This window comes from Stegostoma tigrinum, chromosome 2 (genome assembly GCF_030684315.1).
Source record: "Stegostoma tigrinum isolate sSteTig4 chromosome 2, sSteTig4.hap1, whole genome shotgun sequence".
NCBI classification, from domain to species: domain Eukaryota; kingdom Metazoa; phylum Chordata; class Chondrichthyes; order Orectolobiformes; family Stegostomatidae; genus Stegostoma; species Stegostoma tigrinum.
In genome coordinates, this window is record NC_081355.1 from 60,800,158 (window position 1) to 60,817,464 (window position 17,307).

At 42.6% G+C, this 17,307-nt stretch overlaps 1 protein-coding gene across 5 annotated transcripts in view; it reads right to left on the reverse strand.

Moving 5' to 3' along the window:
- The window catches only part of rbms3 (RNA binding motif, single stranded interacting protein), a 1,261,622-nt gene that overhangs the window by 312,816 nt on the left and 931,499 nt on the right, over positions 1 to 17,307 (reverse strand). The window lies entirely within an intron of this gene.

The following is a 17,307-nucleotide window of genomic DNA, read 5'->3' on the forward strand; positions in this document are numbered from 1 at the left end:
CAGACCTTATAACATGAGACAGAGTTTTTGTTTGGAATTACAACTTATCGTTCTAGATTTGATGTCTGTCATTTCATTATTCCGTGCATTTTCAATAGAGATGTCAAAAGGTAGTTGATGTAATTCATTCAGCTGACTTCCTATAATACCTCCTTGTTTAGTAACCAGTCATTGGTGGCTACATACAAAATTAATATCCTATTACAAATGATCACGACTCTTACTAAAAACAAGCAGTTCCTTCAAATCAGCAGTTCATATTGTTACGTGCAAGTAACAATATGAACTTCACCCCAGGGCGGTTCAACAGGATTTTCATAATTTTATTTTCTTTAACAAGGCCTTAACAAACCATTTCATCACCAAACTGACTGACCCCACTAATTTCCTAAAGTGCAATACTGTTGAAGAAAATGTTGCAAATTCATAGCAAGAATGAAGGGAAGTGAATTACTACTATTTACTCACAACCTTATTCTTTCACAACTTTCACTGCACAGGAAATAATCTAGCCACTGTAAAGCGACTTTACTATCAAAATCAATATATGCAATTAGTGAAATACAACTTTACAACTTCCCATATAATCCATGACATACTAAGTACCAGCATAGCACTTAATAAAAAAAACTTTTATATTATTTATCAAATCTTATGCTTAACATTCATCCCTTTATTTTTTAGCTGCAGGAAGAGAACTACAGACAGTCCAATGTAATCTAAGCAACAAATTAAAACAAGAAGGGGAAATGTTGGCAGATTTGAGTCGAGATGGTGAGGGCGGGGGAATGGCTGTAAAAGCTATGACACCACCACTGGTGTGATCATACAGAAATGTTTCATACCTGTGCAGACCAGGATATTACTTTCCTTCTTTTAAAAAAAAATTAGCATCTCCATTACAGACATGTGAAGAAAGGTCTCTGAAAAACCCGCTGCAGCAACTTGAAAAACATTCAGGCTGAGACTGAAACTTTGCAAGTAACGTGCATGCCACACAAGTACCAGGCAATGGTCATTTCCAACAAGAAAGGATCTAGCCATCTCCCTTGGATATTCAATGGTTATACCATATTAATTTTCACCCCCCACTTTCAACATTCAGGGAATTACTGATGATCAGAAATTGAACTGGACATGCCATACAAATACTGTGGCAATAAAAGCTGCTCAAAGTTTGGGAATTCTGCGGTGAATAACACCTCCTGACTCCTCAAAGCCTGCCCACCATCTACAAGGCATGAGTCAGGAATGTGACAGCATATTCTCTGCTTGCCTGGACAAGGGCTGCTCCAACAACACTCAAGAAGATTGATACTATCTGACATAAAACAACCCACTTGATGAGCAGCCATCCACAACTTTCAATACTAGTTGAAACACTAGTTACCTCCACCCATGACCCATTCCGGCAGCAGAGGATACATCTACAAGATGAATGCAGCAGTTCAGTAAGGTTCCTTCTGCAGCAGCTTCCAAATTTTTGCTCCCACCATCCAGAAGGGCCATGGCAGCAAGGTGCAAATGGGAGCACCACCATCAGCAAGTTCTTCTCCAAGCCAAATACCATCCTAACTTGGAAATTTATTACTATTCTTTTACTTTCTGGATTAAAATCCTGGAATTCTCTCTCTAACAGCACCTATTGACCATGAACTGCAGCAGTTAAAGAGTACAGTTCTCCATCTCCTCAAGGTCACTTTTGGGTGAGCTGGCCCAGATGCCCACAACCAGTCATGCATTTTCCTTCCCAAAAAAAAGGAAATTTTATTTTCAGGCTGTCCAGAGAAACTGAACTTAAACTGTTATTCTTGGTGGTGACTAAAAATCACCCTACACAACGTCAGTAAATCAAGAACTGGCCGTCAAACACTTTGGAATGTCCAAAGGACATGAAAGGTATTTCTGAAACTGAAGTTGGTTCTTTGGCTGTACTTGAAATCATATAGATATCAAAACTGAAGGCTACTCCATGAAGGGCTTCAAGCCAACTTCAACGATCAATAATCTAATGTTAAATGGCACCACTAAAATTCCAGCATGAGAGAAAATAACAAGATGTTTCTAATTGTCTAGAGATCAAAACAATATGCGAAAAATTGAATTATTTTGGCGTTTTCCATAAGTATATTAAAAATATATGTAAAATCGACTTGAGTTTCCTATTTAACTGTAACAGCATTACTTTATAATATTTTGTTTACATTTAACAATGAAATACAAACATTCATAATCTACGGACATTGACATGGTCTGTATGCATGACATTGCACCTCAACAAAGTAGAATACAGGTTTAATCCCAAAACCAGGGCTGAAATCCATGGGGATGGGTCTTTTACCAGCTACCTATGCATAAAACCAGCCTTGTGGATCATCTGACCATAAGAGAAACCACTCAGTTTGAATTTTCATTGAATTTACTCTATTGGAAAGCAGGTAATTTCTATACTAGGTGACAGACTCAACAACATCAGTTGTTTAGTTAGGTAGCAAAACACAACCACCTCATCCGCATGTTAATAACTTCAGCATAAATCCCAAAGCACAAAACAAATGATCCAGTTTGTATACATGCCGAGTTTTTCATGGAAGTCAATCAAAAGGACGATTTCCTTTCTGCTCTTGTGTTAAGATCTAGGCTTGGGATGATGCGAGGCCATAGGTAAACATGAAAGGAAAACTGGGGAAGTCATTGCCCAAGTTCACTGCATTTCCTACTAAAGACACATTCCCTAAGTTATCTATTGCTCAGGCTCAACCAGGATATCTGCAGGCTCAACATCCATTTGACCCCAAGATGACTTCCCAATGAAAGAGTAAGCATAAATGCCGCATTTTCAAGTTGGCAGACTGTGAATAACCAAATACACAAGGAACAGTGATAATAAAATGAAAGGCTGGATGAACACAGCAGGCCAAGCAGCATCTCAGGAGCACAAAAGCTGACGTTTCGGGCTTAGACCCTTCATCAGAGAGGGGGATGGGGTCAGGGTTCTGGAATAAATAGGGAGAGAGGGGGAGGCGGACCGAAGATGGAGAGAAAAGAAGATAGGTGGAGAGAGTATAGGTGGGGAGGTAGTGAGGGGATAGGTCAGTCCAGGGAAGACGGACAGGTCAAGGAGGTGGGATGAGGTTAGTAGGTAGGAGATGGGGGTGCGGCTTGGGGTGGGAGGAAGGGATGGGTGAGAGGAAGAACAGGTTAGGGAGGCAGAGACAGGTTGGACTGGTTTTGGGATGCAGTGGGTGGAGGGGAAGAGCTGGGCTGGTTGTGTGGTGCAGTGGGGGGAGGGGACGAACTGGGCTGGTTTAGGGATGCGGTGGGGGAAGGGGAGATTTTGAAGCTGGTGAAGTCCACGTTGATACCATTAGGCTGCAGGGTTGCCCAGAGCCTCAGCCAATTAATATCTGCAATAATGGCTTAGTTGAGAAGGCAGAGAGTAACGTATCTAATTGTTCAGGCAATACAAAGCGAGGACGGAATATAAGTTATGAAGAAGATTAGTGTCTGTAAAGAGATACAAGCAGGTCCAGTGAGTGAGCCAGAAGGTGGCAGATGGAATATAATGTGGTGTGTTAAAGCAGGCTTTAATAGATACTGCCTCTAAACTGAAAGCAATTACATTCAAGATCATATGACTCCGGCAAGGCACATGTACAAATGCAATTCTCCAAACATCCTCCTCTTCCAAAAATGAAAACGATCACCCATGTATGAAAACAGACTTTTCATTCCTGTTTGGCTAACTTTCATCAGTCCCTGCACATATATTACATCCATCATTTTTAAAGCATTATGAGGGCTGTTGGTGGTGTTTATCCTGCGTCTGCTCTTTCTCAAGGTGGTATTCTTTCTTCATCTGCAGAGAATGTTGTCCAGTTTTTATTTACACTCTGGTCACAAATACAACTGGTTATCCTTGTAGCATGAGGGTTGCTCCAAGCCTTGGCTCGCTGGCATCACAGGATGTCTTCATACAAACATTCAAAACAGGAGCAGAAGTGGGCATTCAGTCCCTTGAGCTTGCTCTGCCCTTCAGTAAAAATACTGCTGCTCAGTTTGTGTTTGAAATTTCACCTTTCCGCTTATCTCTGATAACCTTTGATTCTCTTGTCTAACAGGAATTTATGGACGTCTGTTAAGAGTATCCAATGGTCTCACTTTCACCAAAGTCCCAAAGTCTCATAAGCCTCCAACAGAAATAAAAATCTCCTCATCATGGTCCCAAAAGCCAACCCCTAATTTTAAGACAGTGACCCCTTGTTCTGGAGTCACGCCAACAAGAACTATCCTTTTTATGCCACCTTGTCAAGACTATTCAAGATCTTATATGTGTCTATCAACTCACTCCTCAAATTGCTAAACTTGTATGGAAACAAGCCCAGCCTGTTTGACCTAACCTCATGAGACAACTCACTCAACCCAGGTACTAATCGATGCAAACTCCTTTAAACCACCTTGAAAAGATATATATCCATCCTTAAAGGATAAAGAGACCAAAAACTGTCCACAGCATTTGAGATGTGGTCTCAACCATGCACTGCATAAATCCTTTTATACTCAATTCCTCTCAGAGTAAAGCCTAGAATCTTATTAGACTTATTGATTACCCACCATACCAGCATACTAACTTTTTTATTCATGCAATGAGAACATCTAGATCCGTTTGCACTTTGGAACGCTACATTGATTCGCTAATTAAGTCAAAGTCTGCTTTTATTCTTTCTGCCAATTTCCTCATTGACATTGTCGTGCTTCAGCAATTTGTTTGTTGTGAGTGACAGCTGATTCTTGTTGCATGCTCCTATTCCACTACAATGTGTGAACAAGCTGATGACATCTCACAATGATGACAAATTGGGCAACAACATCATCAGTGGTTGATAAATCAAAACACTTTGTTGCAAAATCTTCATATCAGTTGGTGACTATTTCTACCTCAGCTCTCACCTTATCAGGTTCAGGGCACAGTCCTTTTACCATCTGGACATGACCTCTGATCTTGGCTTCAGGCACCTTTAGTACATTGTTTTCTCACTGTGCTTCAGATTCACCTGCTGAGCTCTCTCTAGCAGGCTGAGTAAATTCCAATTGTGGACTGCAATGGTTTCTACCATCGATTGAAGAATTATGAACATTCATAATCAACCTCAGCTGTGGGGATATCACTAACCATTTCATGCTGTCTGTGTTGATACTCTTCTGGAGCAGTGGAAAAATGTCAAAATGTCACGCACAGCCATCTGTGACAGGCAGAATGTTGTCATCAAATTTCACTAGTCAGCTTCCCTCTTTTGCCTCTAGGATGGTAAAGACCTTTGCTTTGGCAAGTTGCAGCAAAACATGTTTCAGTGGGTGACATGGAGGTGTGAGACCCCTTCAATGTTTTACTGAGATCATTTGGATCTATGCATGTTTGGAGTTTTTCCACTGTTGCCGCACTGCTGTTTCAGTCTTCAGCCTGGCTACTTTCTTGATTCAGCTCCTCATTTTCATTTCCTCTGTCTTATGTTTCAGGCTGGAATTGAAGGTAGCCAGAACTCTCCTCAGTGAATGCTGAGTTGCTCTCAAATGCTGATCCAGATGTTACTCATCAGAAAGACATTCAAGACCTGTGAGAACATCTTTAATGTTTGTTAGGATCTGATTAGCAGGACCCAGTGTCCTGCAAGATCCTGCAAATCTCTTCCGATTTGTGTAGGTACCAATTGAAGGGGAAGGCTTGCCTCAGTTGAGATGAGTGGATATTGCTTAATGTTTGCTATCGGAAACTGCAGATCTTGTTTCTTCCCTGTGAATTGGACTCCCAGATTTGTTTGTCCTCTTAGAATGAGGATCATTCCATCATCAACTTTCCCTTTGAGGGTCTCAGCATCTTGAGCTACTTCATACAGATCAGCGAGACTTGTGGTCTATGAAGGTCTGGTGTCTATCGACATTTCACAGTCATTTGACATTCTCCTTCTGTACTAACCATTCTAACGGTCACAAAACTTTTCATATAACCTGGAGAGTGGACAGTGCAAATCTGTTGCATGGTGCAGATTGATTCATGAGAAACACTGTCTGACATTTCTCCTGCAGCCATCTTCAGAGGCCTGCTTAATTCTTTCCTGCAAAGCATGTAATTGCAGAGTCATTCAGCTTCTTACAGTTAAAGCACTGGTTTCCCCATGAGACATCCTTCCTTTCCTTTTACATGGTGTTCTCTGCAATATTTACAACCTGCGCCTTGTCCTTGATCTTTCTGCAAGCCCTTCTGCAAATATTTCTATTTTTTTCCCCTGAATTCTGATGTTAAACATTTCCCATTCATAAATAACATCAGTAGAGGGTTTAAAATGGGTCTACAAGGCTTTCACAATTCCTCCAGTTTGACTTTTCTGCTCCTCGGTGAACTCTAGGCTGGAATTGTACTATAGCACTGTTCCCCCAACACCGTTAACAACACTGCTACTGTTATATCCTCAGGTTTTCTGCTTAAATCTGCAGCTATCTCATCATTTAACCATGGCGACTGGAAGGAGCAATTCCTGTCCCTCATCACATTTCATCGCCACACAAGCCACGACTATAAAATACATACAAAGCCATCCTGATTCATTCATTTGTACAAAGAAACTGACTGCAGTTCCAATTATTTTTTGCAGTTTCTCAAAGCAGCTGGCTCTCTTACAGCTCTCAAATGCCACAGAATTTCAGCTCCACTAGACTGACACTATGCTCGCTGCACAGGTTTTAATGGCTTCTCCACCAAAACCGAAAGCGACTACACCCCCTGACTGTGGCAAGTCATTATATACAAATGCATTTTTCCAAACATCACGCAGTATGAGGTTGTGCAGTTTGTTTGTATGCAGAGTATAATTTTTTTTAAAAGGCATTTATCTTATAAATATTGATGTTCAGAAAGATGTGGATATACTCATACAAAGGACACAAAAAGTTAGCGTGGAGATACAACAGACAATTGAAAACTCCAATGGCTGTGGCCCTTATAATAAGGGCAATAGAATAAACAAGTCCATCTACAATTGTGCAAGATTTTTGCAAAACCACACCTAGTATACTATGTTTATTTTGGTCTCCACTGGAGACAGTACAACAAAGGCTCATTAAATTGATCCTTGGGATGCAAAGATTATCCTATGATGAGAGGCTGAGAAAATTGGTTCCACATTCTCTTAAGTTTAGAAGAATGAGTGATTGAATTGAAACATTCAAGAATCTGACAGGCCAAAACAGAGAGTGCTGAGAAGCTCAGCAGCCCTGGCAGAATTTGTGGAGAAAAAAAAGAGTTCATGTTTCAAGCCCCGTGAGCCCTGGTCAGATCTGAACGCATTTATGCTGAGAACAAGGGAGAAGTGAGATGAATATATGGAAACAGTGCCCAGATAGATAGGCAAAAAGGAAAGCAGGCAAATGGACAGTAATACAGGAAGGAGTAAATGCTCGGTAGGGTGCTAACAGGAAGTGTGAACAGTAGGAAATGGGTTGGCTGTGCTGGGAGCAACCCATACAGAAGAGGGGTATGGGGTGGGTAACAAACATGGAAGAAGATGTATGCTCTCTGAAATTACTAAACTCAGTGTTGAGCGCTGAAAGCTCCAAGGTACATAGGTGGAAGATAAGATGTTGCTCCTCCATTTTCTGGAATGCTGCAGCAGGCCCAGATGGAAGTGTTAGCCAGGGAGCACAGTGGTGCGTTGAAGTTGCCAGCAATTAACAAGTAGAAGCTTGGGGTCATTTTTACAATCAAAGCCTAAGTTTTCCTATCAAGTAGTCTATACTTTGTTTCCCTGATGTAGAGGAGACTGCAGTGAGATGCAAATACAGGAGACTAGATGGACTGAACTGCAGCCTTGGATAGTGAGGAGAGAGCAAGTAAATGGGCAATTGTTGCACCTTCTGTGTTTGCATGGGAAGATGCTGTGGGGAAGTGCTGGGAGTGAAGAAGTGGACGAAGGTGTGCCAGAGGGAATGGTCACTGCAGAATGCTGAGCAGCAAGGCGTGCACTGGGATATGTATCTCAGCTCATGCCATTCCACTGGAGGTGATGAAAATGACAGTCTATGATCCAATGGATATGGATGTTGATGAGATGGAAAGTGAAGTTTGGGGCGCCTTACTGGTGTTATGGGAGGGAAGAGAAGGGGTGAGGGCAGAAGAGTAGGAGATGGGTCGGGTTCTGCTGAGGGCTCTGTCAACCATGGCAGTGGGGATCCCACATTTGAAGAAAACGGTGGACATGATGGACGCCCCGCTGTGGAAGAAGGCATCAATAAATATGACGGAGACAGAGGAACTGGGGGAATGGAATGAAATTTTTACAAGAAGCAGATTGAGAATGCATTGTTGAGGTAACTGTGGGAATCTGTGGGTTTGTAGTGCATATCAATTACCAGACAATCCCCAGGAATTGGAAGAGAGATGTCAAGGAATGGAAGGGAGGGGCGTTACAGATGTATCAAGTGAAGGTGAGCGAAGGATGGAAATTGGAAGCAAATTGCTAAAGTTTTCCAATTGCAGATGAGAGAGATGCAATACAAATCATGTCATCGATGTACTGCAGAAATAATTGTGGTGAGGGACCTGAGTAGGATTGAAACAAAAAAATACTCCACGTGCCCTCCAACCCAAAAAAGAAGACAGGCATAACTGGGGCCCATAGCCACACCTCTGACCTGAAGAAAGTGAAAGGAGTACAAGGATAAGTTGTTCAAAATAAGGATGACTTGGACCAGGTAGAGGAGGGTTAATGGGGCCAGTTCAGACCTTCTTTCAAGGAAGGACCAGAGGCCCCTAAGTCCATTCTGATGGCATTGGGACTTGATAGTGTGGTTAGTGGGAGGCTACTGTGCTGCCTGGGGGATCTAGAACAAGTTAGCACAATCATTCGGCACTGAAATTAGGAGAAATGTTTTCACTGAAAGAGTTGTGAATCTTTTGAATTACCTACTCCAGAGGGTTGTGGTAAGCTCCATCTTTGAATATGTTTCAAGCTGAGTTATATATATTTTTGGTTTTCTGAGAATCAAGAGACATGGGGAAAGTGGGATTGAAGCCCAAGATCAGGAATGATTGTATTGAATACTGGAGAAGTCTCAATGCCAGATATTCATTCAGGGGACGCAAGTGTCACAAGCTGAACCAGCATTTACTGCCTCCCCGAGTTGCCCTTGAGATGTAAAATTAGGGAGGGAGTTCTGGATTTTGACCCAATGAAACCGAAGGAGTTGCAATAAAACCTGTACATGGCGGTGTTCTGTCTATCTGTTGCCCTTGTTTTGTTTTTAATTTGTTCATAGGTTATGGGCATCACTGGCTATGCCAGCATTTCTCACCCATCCCTAGGTGACCAGTGGGCAGTTAAGAGTCAACCACACTACAATGAGTCCAGAATCACATGTGGGTCAGACCAGATAAGAATAGCAGATTTCCTTTCTGAAGGACATTCGTGAATCGGATGAAATTTTGCTTTTAATGGCCATTGACAATGGTTACACAGTTGCCACAAGGTTAGCTTTAGTTTGAAATTTCTTCTCTTCCAATACAAAATTTACTATCTGACATGGTGGGATTTGAATCCATGTCTCTAATAGCCAGGACTTCTGGATTACTAGTTCAATGACATTACCATCACACCATCACCTTTCTCTTGTCCTTCCAGATGGAAATAGTTTTGGGTCTCTGCACTGCATCACTGACACTGCTGTTACTCAGTGTCAGTGATGCAGTGAATGAATGTTTGTGGATGTGCACGCTGTTGGAACTGCATCCTTCCAGGCAACTGATAAGTATTTATCACACTCCAGACTTGTGCCTTGTGTACAGGCTTTGGTGAGGCAAGAGGTTATCCTAGCCTCTGACGTGGTATTGTAGCCATAGTATTTAGATGTTCAGTTCAATTTCTAGTCAATGATAATCCCTTAGGATGGTAATAGTGGGAGATTCAGTGATGGTAATGCCATTGAATGTGGTAATGGTGAAATGGTCATTGCCTTGCACTTGCATGGTACAAATGATTGTTACCACTTCTCAGGCCATATCTGGATTTGTTCTTCTTGTCTTGTCTTGCCTTCTCCTATTTCTTATATTCTAATGTCCAATCATGTGGCTTGGGTCACATTTTATCTTAAAATGCTCTCCTGAATGCTTCTGGGGCATTTGTCCATTAAAGGTACTGTACAAATTATCAGTGTTACTGTTGCTCATATATTGACTATTGATGGTTAGTTCAAGAGGGCAGTGATAGGGTTCTAAAAGCAAACTTCCTCACTGTCTTGGTAGGAATGCACGTGCAATCTTGCCAGATTAAAATACAATGGAAACAGATTTCCTTCTCCCCAGTTTCTAAGTTTATTGTTGGTTCGGTTTCTCTGACTGTAAATCAGTTCTGGCAGCCTATTGAAAAATATTGAAACCGGAAACAAAATAACAGTCAGTATTTTCCCAATTTACCTGTTGTGAGGTGACTGGAAAGATAGGTGAATTCCTGAAGTCTTGGACTGTTTACAGAGTTTTTCCTCAAAGTTACCCATGATCTATGTATTTGGTATGCGGATATGTACATTTCATATGAGAAATGATTGTCTATTTCATAATAATGCTCTGGAAGTTACTAAAGAAACTAAGCTACAGATACACACACACACACACTAATTACAGATGAAGATAAAATAATATTTGTTTAAAAGAAGTACATCAAGTTTGATGTTTCAAAGTCAAAATGATGTCTTAAGTGAATGCATAGAATTGCAGGTTTGCCTCAGCACCTGTGATCGTTTCAAAGTTGAATTTCTAGAGGTTTCTTTCACAGGGGAGAACTGCAGGTGTTAGAGGATAAGGGAGAGAGTGTTTTTGCTTCTCTACTTTCCTACTGGCAAGGCACTTCCAGCTCAGCAGACTGCTTGTTGTTTCTGGATTTCCCTCTCTGCTTCAGAGTAGAATTGCTTGACCTTCTCTGAAGGTATTTTAAGACGTCCCTCTTATAACGTTTCTGGTTTTAGGCACCTTGCCCTGCCTTTCATGTATTCTTGGCTGGGATGCATAGATGGCTGCTGTGTCACATGACCTGGACAAACAGCTAAATCACATTCGATATAAATGGAAACAGAAATCCTATTATACGCTGTAATGTCTTTTAACCAGCTGCAGTGTACAAGGAGGCCTGGATCTTTCACAGGTATAGGCCCTTATCAGTCAATGCCTTCTACTTGAATGAAAGCTATCAAAAGCTATAGATCTTATATGCACTTGTGGAATGCTTACTGAATTCAAATGTCTTTTTTAAATATATGTTTGATATTGTCTCCCCTTTGTTTCTTCAGAAATGCTTCTATCTGATTTCACAAAATAGGTCAGGTGCCCCTGTGAATCCATTCCAAAACGTCTTTAAACTCAGTCCAAGGTTTAAGAATGTAGCTCTTAGAACAGTTTCTAAAGATTTATCAGATTATGGCTGTCCGTAGAAACAATGGTGAGACGCAACTGGAAAACAACCAAGAAACACTCTCCAATTAAATCTCTCCTGCCGAATTCATTCATATGCTGACATTTTGCTTAATGGTTGACCTGAATAATAAATATTTAAAAATATGAAATAAACTTTCAACCCAGAACTTAGTCTCAGTTGAAGACTTTTGGATAAGTTTCCTGTTCTCTAAGGCGGCAGTACGACAACATTAAATATTAAGTATTGAATCTATTAGAAATGCATTTGGCATTTTATTGCGTTCTGATTAAATTGTTTCTTTCTTTTAAGTATTATATCTGTTTGGCTAAACTTGGAAATATAATCAGCTAGAAGCTTCTTTCACCTGCTGAGTATGTCTCTTGCTGCGAGAGTCAAGCATTTTCAGAATCAATTGTGACAACAGGAGGTCACAGAACGTCCCATATCTGGATCTCCACTGAGTCATGTAAAAATGCTGAAATCTATGTCTGCAGATGGTTCTGGTTAGGTGAATTTCATTCTGTCAATAATCTTGAGAGTGTGCTGCAAATTATTGGTAAACTTCACTGAATTGTGTTCCACTCTACATCACCAACAATTCACTGATCATGCTCGGGTTCCATTGTTGCAACAGCATATTGCACTGGTTCACCTTCAGAGAGTTCAAGTTGTAAAGAGTGCCACTCAATTCAACCTTGGATTCTGCATTTTGGACCTTTAGAAATTTAAACATGTACACAGGACTTGTGCGTGTTGACATTTAATTCAACTAAATGGATGTTCGAAGGAGCAAAGTTCCAATCTCAATTTGCGCAAGCCTGCAAGTAACTTAGCTGTTAGGAGATGGTTCTTTACCTGAGGAGTTTTGGGCTGGTAGAACAGGCCACCAACCTGGGTTCTAGATGCTGAGATTTTTTAAAAATTCATTCATGGGATGTGGCTAGGTCAATATTCATTGTTCATTACCACTTGTCCAGGGGCAGTTAGGAGCCATTCTCATTGGTCTGGGTCTGGAATCACATGTAGGCTAGAACAGGTAAAGATGGCAGTTTCCTTCCCTAAGGGACATTAGTGAATTCCTTCAAAAAACACTGGACCTGACTGAGGTGGGAATCATTAAGTCAAAAGGTTGACAGTATACATCATTGATCATGGCGAGTGGGATTTGCTGGGTGATCTGTTCGACTAAAGAGCTTACAGAGGAATTTCCTAGATTTTCTTTTAACTTGGCTTATCAGCTCTCCTGGGTGATTTTGGTCAGGCAAGAGTGTGTGTATTTTGTGGGTCTACTCCTGACAGACACCAGCTGTATGAAATAGCAGACATTTGTGATGTAACACAGCTAAATCTTATGCCTTTTTGACTGTGCCAATTCCACTAATTTCATGGAGAGTTTCTCTCCATTACACCTAGTGAGTTTTCTCATGTCATAGTCCCAAATTCACCCCTTTACCTATACTCACAGCCCTATGGGACCACTCTTGTCCGATCCTAATCTAATTCTATCAAAAACTGGGAGAATTCAACACTGCTCCAAAATCCTGGAATCGACCAGCATTCCTGTCAATGGAGTAAAAGGCCATTCTGCAGCTGGATTAGCAGTGTCAGTCTGGAGGTATCCCACATGGTTCATCATACTTGTCCAGGATATGGGACAACTAGTCATTTCGACAAAGAATTGACTTGAAGGTAAGAGACAGAGGATAACGGTGGACGGTTGCTTTTCAGACGAGAGACCTGCAACCAGCAGAGTTCCACAAGGATTGGTGCTGGGTTGACAGCTTTTTGACAGTTATCTGTATGGTTTGGATGTGAGGATAGGAGGTATGGTTAGTAAGTTTGCAGATGACACTGAAATTGGAGGTGTAACAGACAACGAAGAGGGTTACCTCAGAGAAACACAGAATCTTGATCAGATGGGACAATGGGCCGAGGAGTGGCAGATGGAGTTTAATTTAGATAATGTGAGGTGCTGCATTTTGGAAAGGCAAAACAGGGCAGAACTTACACACTTAATAATAAGGTCCAGGGGAGTGTTTCTGAACAGAGATATTGCAGTGCAGGTTCAAACTTCCTTGAAAGTAGAGTCACAGGTAGACAGAATAGTTAAGGAAGTGTTTGGTATGCTTCCCTTTATTGGTCAGTGCATTGCATATTGGAGTAGGAAGGTCATTTGGTGGCTGTGCAGAACATTGGTTAGGCCACTTTTGGAGTAGTGCATGCAATTCTGGTTTCCCTGCTACAGAAAGAATGTTGTGAAACTTGAAAGGGTTCAGAAAAGATTTACAAGTGTGTTGCAGGGTTGAAGGATTTGAGAGAAAGAGAGAGGCTGACTAGGTGGGGGCTATTTTCTCTCGAATGTTGGAGGATGAGGGGTGCCCTTAAAGAGGTTTATAAAATCATGAGGGGCATGGACAGGGTAAATAGCTAAGCTCTTTTTCCCAGGTGGGGGCATCGAAAACAAGAGGGCATTGGTTTTAAGGAAAGGTTTAAAAGGGACTTAAGGGTCAGCTTTTTCTCACAATGGGTGGTTCTTTTTCTGGAAGGACTTGCCCGTAGAAGTGATGGAGGCTGGTACAATTAAAACATTTAAAAGACATCTGGATGGGTATATGCACAGGAAGGGCTTAGAGGAATATGGGCGAAATGCTGGCACACAAGGACAGGTCCCCAGCGTATGATTGCAAAAAGCTGCTGTCCTAGCATCACTCACTCTGTCCTTTATGGACACTTACAATATCCCTGCCTTGCGTTACCTTTTTTTGGGTTTTGACCCATCAACCATAGCTATCAGGCTCACAATACCACTCCCTTTCCTTGCTTTGTTGTTTAGTGCAGGCACAAAGCCAGGAAGCTTGTAATAGTTGTGAGTAAGCCTCAGGCATTTCAAGGTAGATATCCTTCACACAAGAAGTTTCAGTGCATAAGTCAAGGACAGCCTCAGGTAGCAACCCAGGGGCTCGGATCTGGTCAGTCAGCCACTGAGGATGCTCAGTGTCAGTATCCTGCCCTCCTAAGCGGTGAGGAGCTGAATGTCAGACAAACTACCACCCATTCCGACTCCTTCCACTCTATTGCGGACCGTTTTGTTCCTGAATGAGAGAAAGGGAGCTGAAAGTAGCTGGCCCAGCTGTTAGTGCTGGCACAGTTAGGGGAGAATTGCTGAGGTGGCCCACATCAGTGAGTAAGCAGCACAGAGGCAATTAGAATTAGTGGTGTCAGGAATTGGGATGGGAGCCAGTCAGTGAGGGAAGGTGTTGCAGGCAATAGAGAGCATGAGCCTAGGTGAGAGATGGGTCCTTTGGTAGAGATAGAATGAGGTAGCAGATAATGGGACTTATACCGGCAGATTGGAGAATGTCATTGATTCTCTTCCCACATGTCTGAAGATATTCTCCAGACAGCTGAGACCATACTGACCTGGGTACTATCCCTGGACCCAGCTGGCAGGGTTTGGTGTCATGGTCTCCTTGTACTGGGCAAGAGGATGGCTGTCAACTGCACCATCCTATGTACAAGGTCCTCTAAGCGCTTGTCTGCAAAGTGAGGTTAAATTAACCACTTTGTCCTAGAGACAGAGAGCTGGAAACATGGAAACAGATCCTGCAGTCCAGCCTGTCCATCCCAACCGAATATCCTAAATTAACCTAGCTCCAAGATAATAAAGTGTGAAGCTGGATGAACACAGCAGGCCAAGCAGCATCTCAGGAGCACAAAAGCTGACGTATCTGGCCTAGACCCTTCATCAGGGAGGGGGATGGGGTGAGGGTTCTGGAATAAATAGGGAGAGAGGGGGAGGCGAACCGAAGATGGAGAGAAAAGAAGATAGGTGGAGAGGAGAGTATAGGTGGGGAGGTAGGGAGGGGATAGGTCAGTCCAGGGAAGACGGACAGGTCAAGGAGGTGGGATGAGGTTAGTAGGTAGGAAATGGAAGTGCGGCTTGGGGTGGGAGGAAGGGATGGGTGAGAGGAAGAACAGGTTAGGGAGGCAGAGACAGGTTGGGCTGCTTTTGGGATGCAGTGGGGGAAGGGGAAGAGCTGGGCTGGTTGTGTGATGCAGTGGGGGGAGGGGACAAACTGGGCTGGTTTTGGGATGCGGTGGGGGAAGGAGAGATTTTGAAGCTGGTGAAGTCCACATTGATACCATTGGCCTGCAGGGTACCCAAGCGGAATATGAGTTGCTGTTCCTGCAACCTTTGGGTGGCATCATTGTGGCACTGCACGATGACATGTCCATCATGGGCCTCCTGCAGTGCCACAATGATGCCACCCACAGGTTGCAGGAACAGCAACTCATATTCCGCTTGGGAACTCTGCAGCCCAATGGTATCAATGTGGACTTCACCAGCTTCAAAATCTCCCCCTCCCACACTGCATCCCAACACCAACCCAGCTTGTCCCCTCCCCCCACTGCATGACAAAAACCAGCCCCGCTCGTCCCCGCCTGCCTAAACTGTTCTTCCTTTCACCTATCCCCTCCTCCAACCTCAAGCTGTACCTCCGTTTCCTACCTACTAACCTCATCCCGCCCCCTTGACCTGTCCGTCCTCCCTGAACTGACCTATCCCCTCCCTACGTCCCCACCCATACTCTCCTCTCCACCTATCTTCTCCTCTACCCATCTTCGGTCCACCTCCCCCCTCTGCCTATTTATTTCAGAATCCTCTCCTCATCCCCCTCTCTGATGAAGGGTCTAGGTCCGAAACGTCAGCTTTTGTGCTCCTGAGATGCTGCTTGGCCTGCTGTGCTCATCCAGCTTCACACTTTTTATCTCAAATGAAATAGTACCTTGGGTCTTTGTAATTTGTATATCTATCTGAATTGCATTAGTTTTATTGTCACATGTACTCAAATGAGCGCAGTGAAAAGTCTATAAGTCTCCACTTACAGTGCCACCGTAAGTACAAAGGTTCACAGTTTTAGCTTCTTTAGATACATATTAGTTATAGTGTAACACTGTCATCAACACGTGGCGCCATCTTCGATACACAGTACTTCGGTATAATCCTTAGTTACATAAGAACAAGTACAGAAGATGAAGGATAAAAGGTTACATTGCAGCTATACACGGAAAAACAGGAAGCAAGTTAAAAAAACAATCATCACAGTCTCTCTCCAAGAGCTCTCCACAGCAGACCAGCGCCAGGGGCTCCCTTGTGGTTTGGCCACTGACAGCCGCCATGCTCTGCCCTGGGCTGCTGCCCCCACTATTTCCTCCAGACATAAGTTATTCAGTCAGGTTACAGCTAAGATGGCAGAAGACTGATGGGGAACCGTATTGTATCTGAAAGCATGAGGGCTACAAGCAGGTAGGGATTGTTTCTTTGTCCTGGCTACAACTATATTTGTTGTCAGTTACTACATTGTAAAGTCTTGACAGTTTGTGGTTTTAATCCCAGTAACTATTTCTCTATCCTACTTGACATCATCTTCCTCATCCCCATTTTTCATAAAGAGCCTGGAGCAGTTCTCCTACTTGAGTGTCATTATGCCAATGTGGATTGTTAAACTTTCAACAACTCGTCCTATTAAAGACCACACAAAAATGAGATATCTCAAAATATAAAATAAACAAAGTGCACTTTGATAGCACATCACAAAGTAATTTGTGTGGGTGTAAATTCAGCAACATGAAACAGTCAGCCTGTATTTTCCATCTCCAAATTCTTTATTTTTAGTTTATTTTCCTTTGACGACAATAGGGAGAAATATAAAAGTTATGTGAACACCACCAATTTTACTTTGTTGCACAAAATCAAACCTGGACACCATCACTGCTTCCTCTTCCTCCGGTACATTGATGACTGTATCGGCGCCGCCTCTTGCTCCCCAGAGGAGCTCGAACAGTTTAT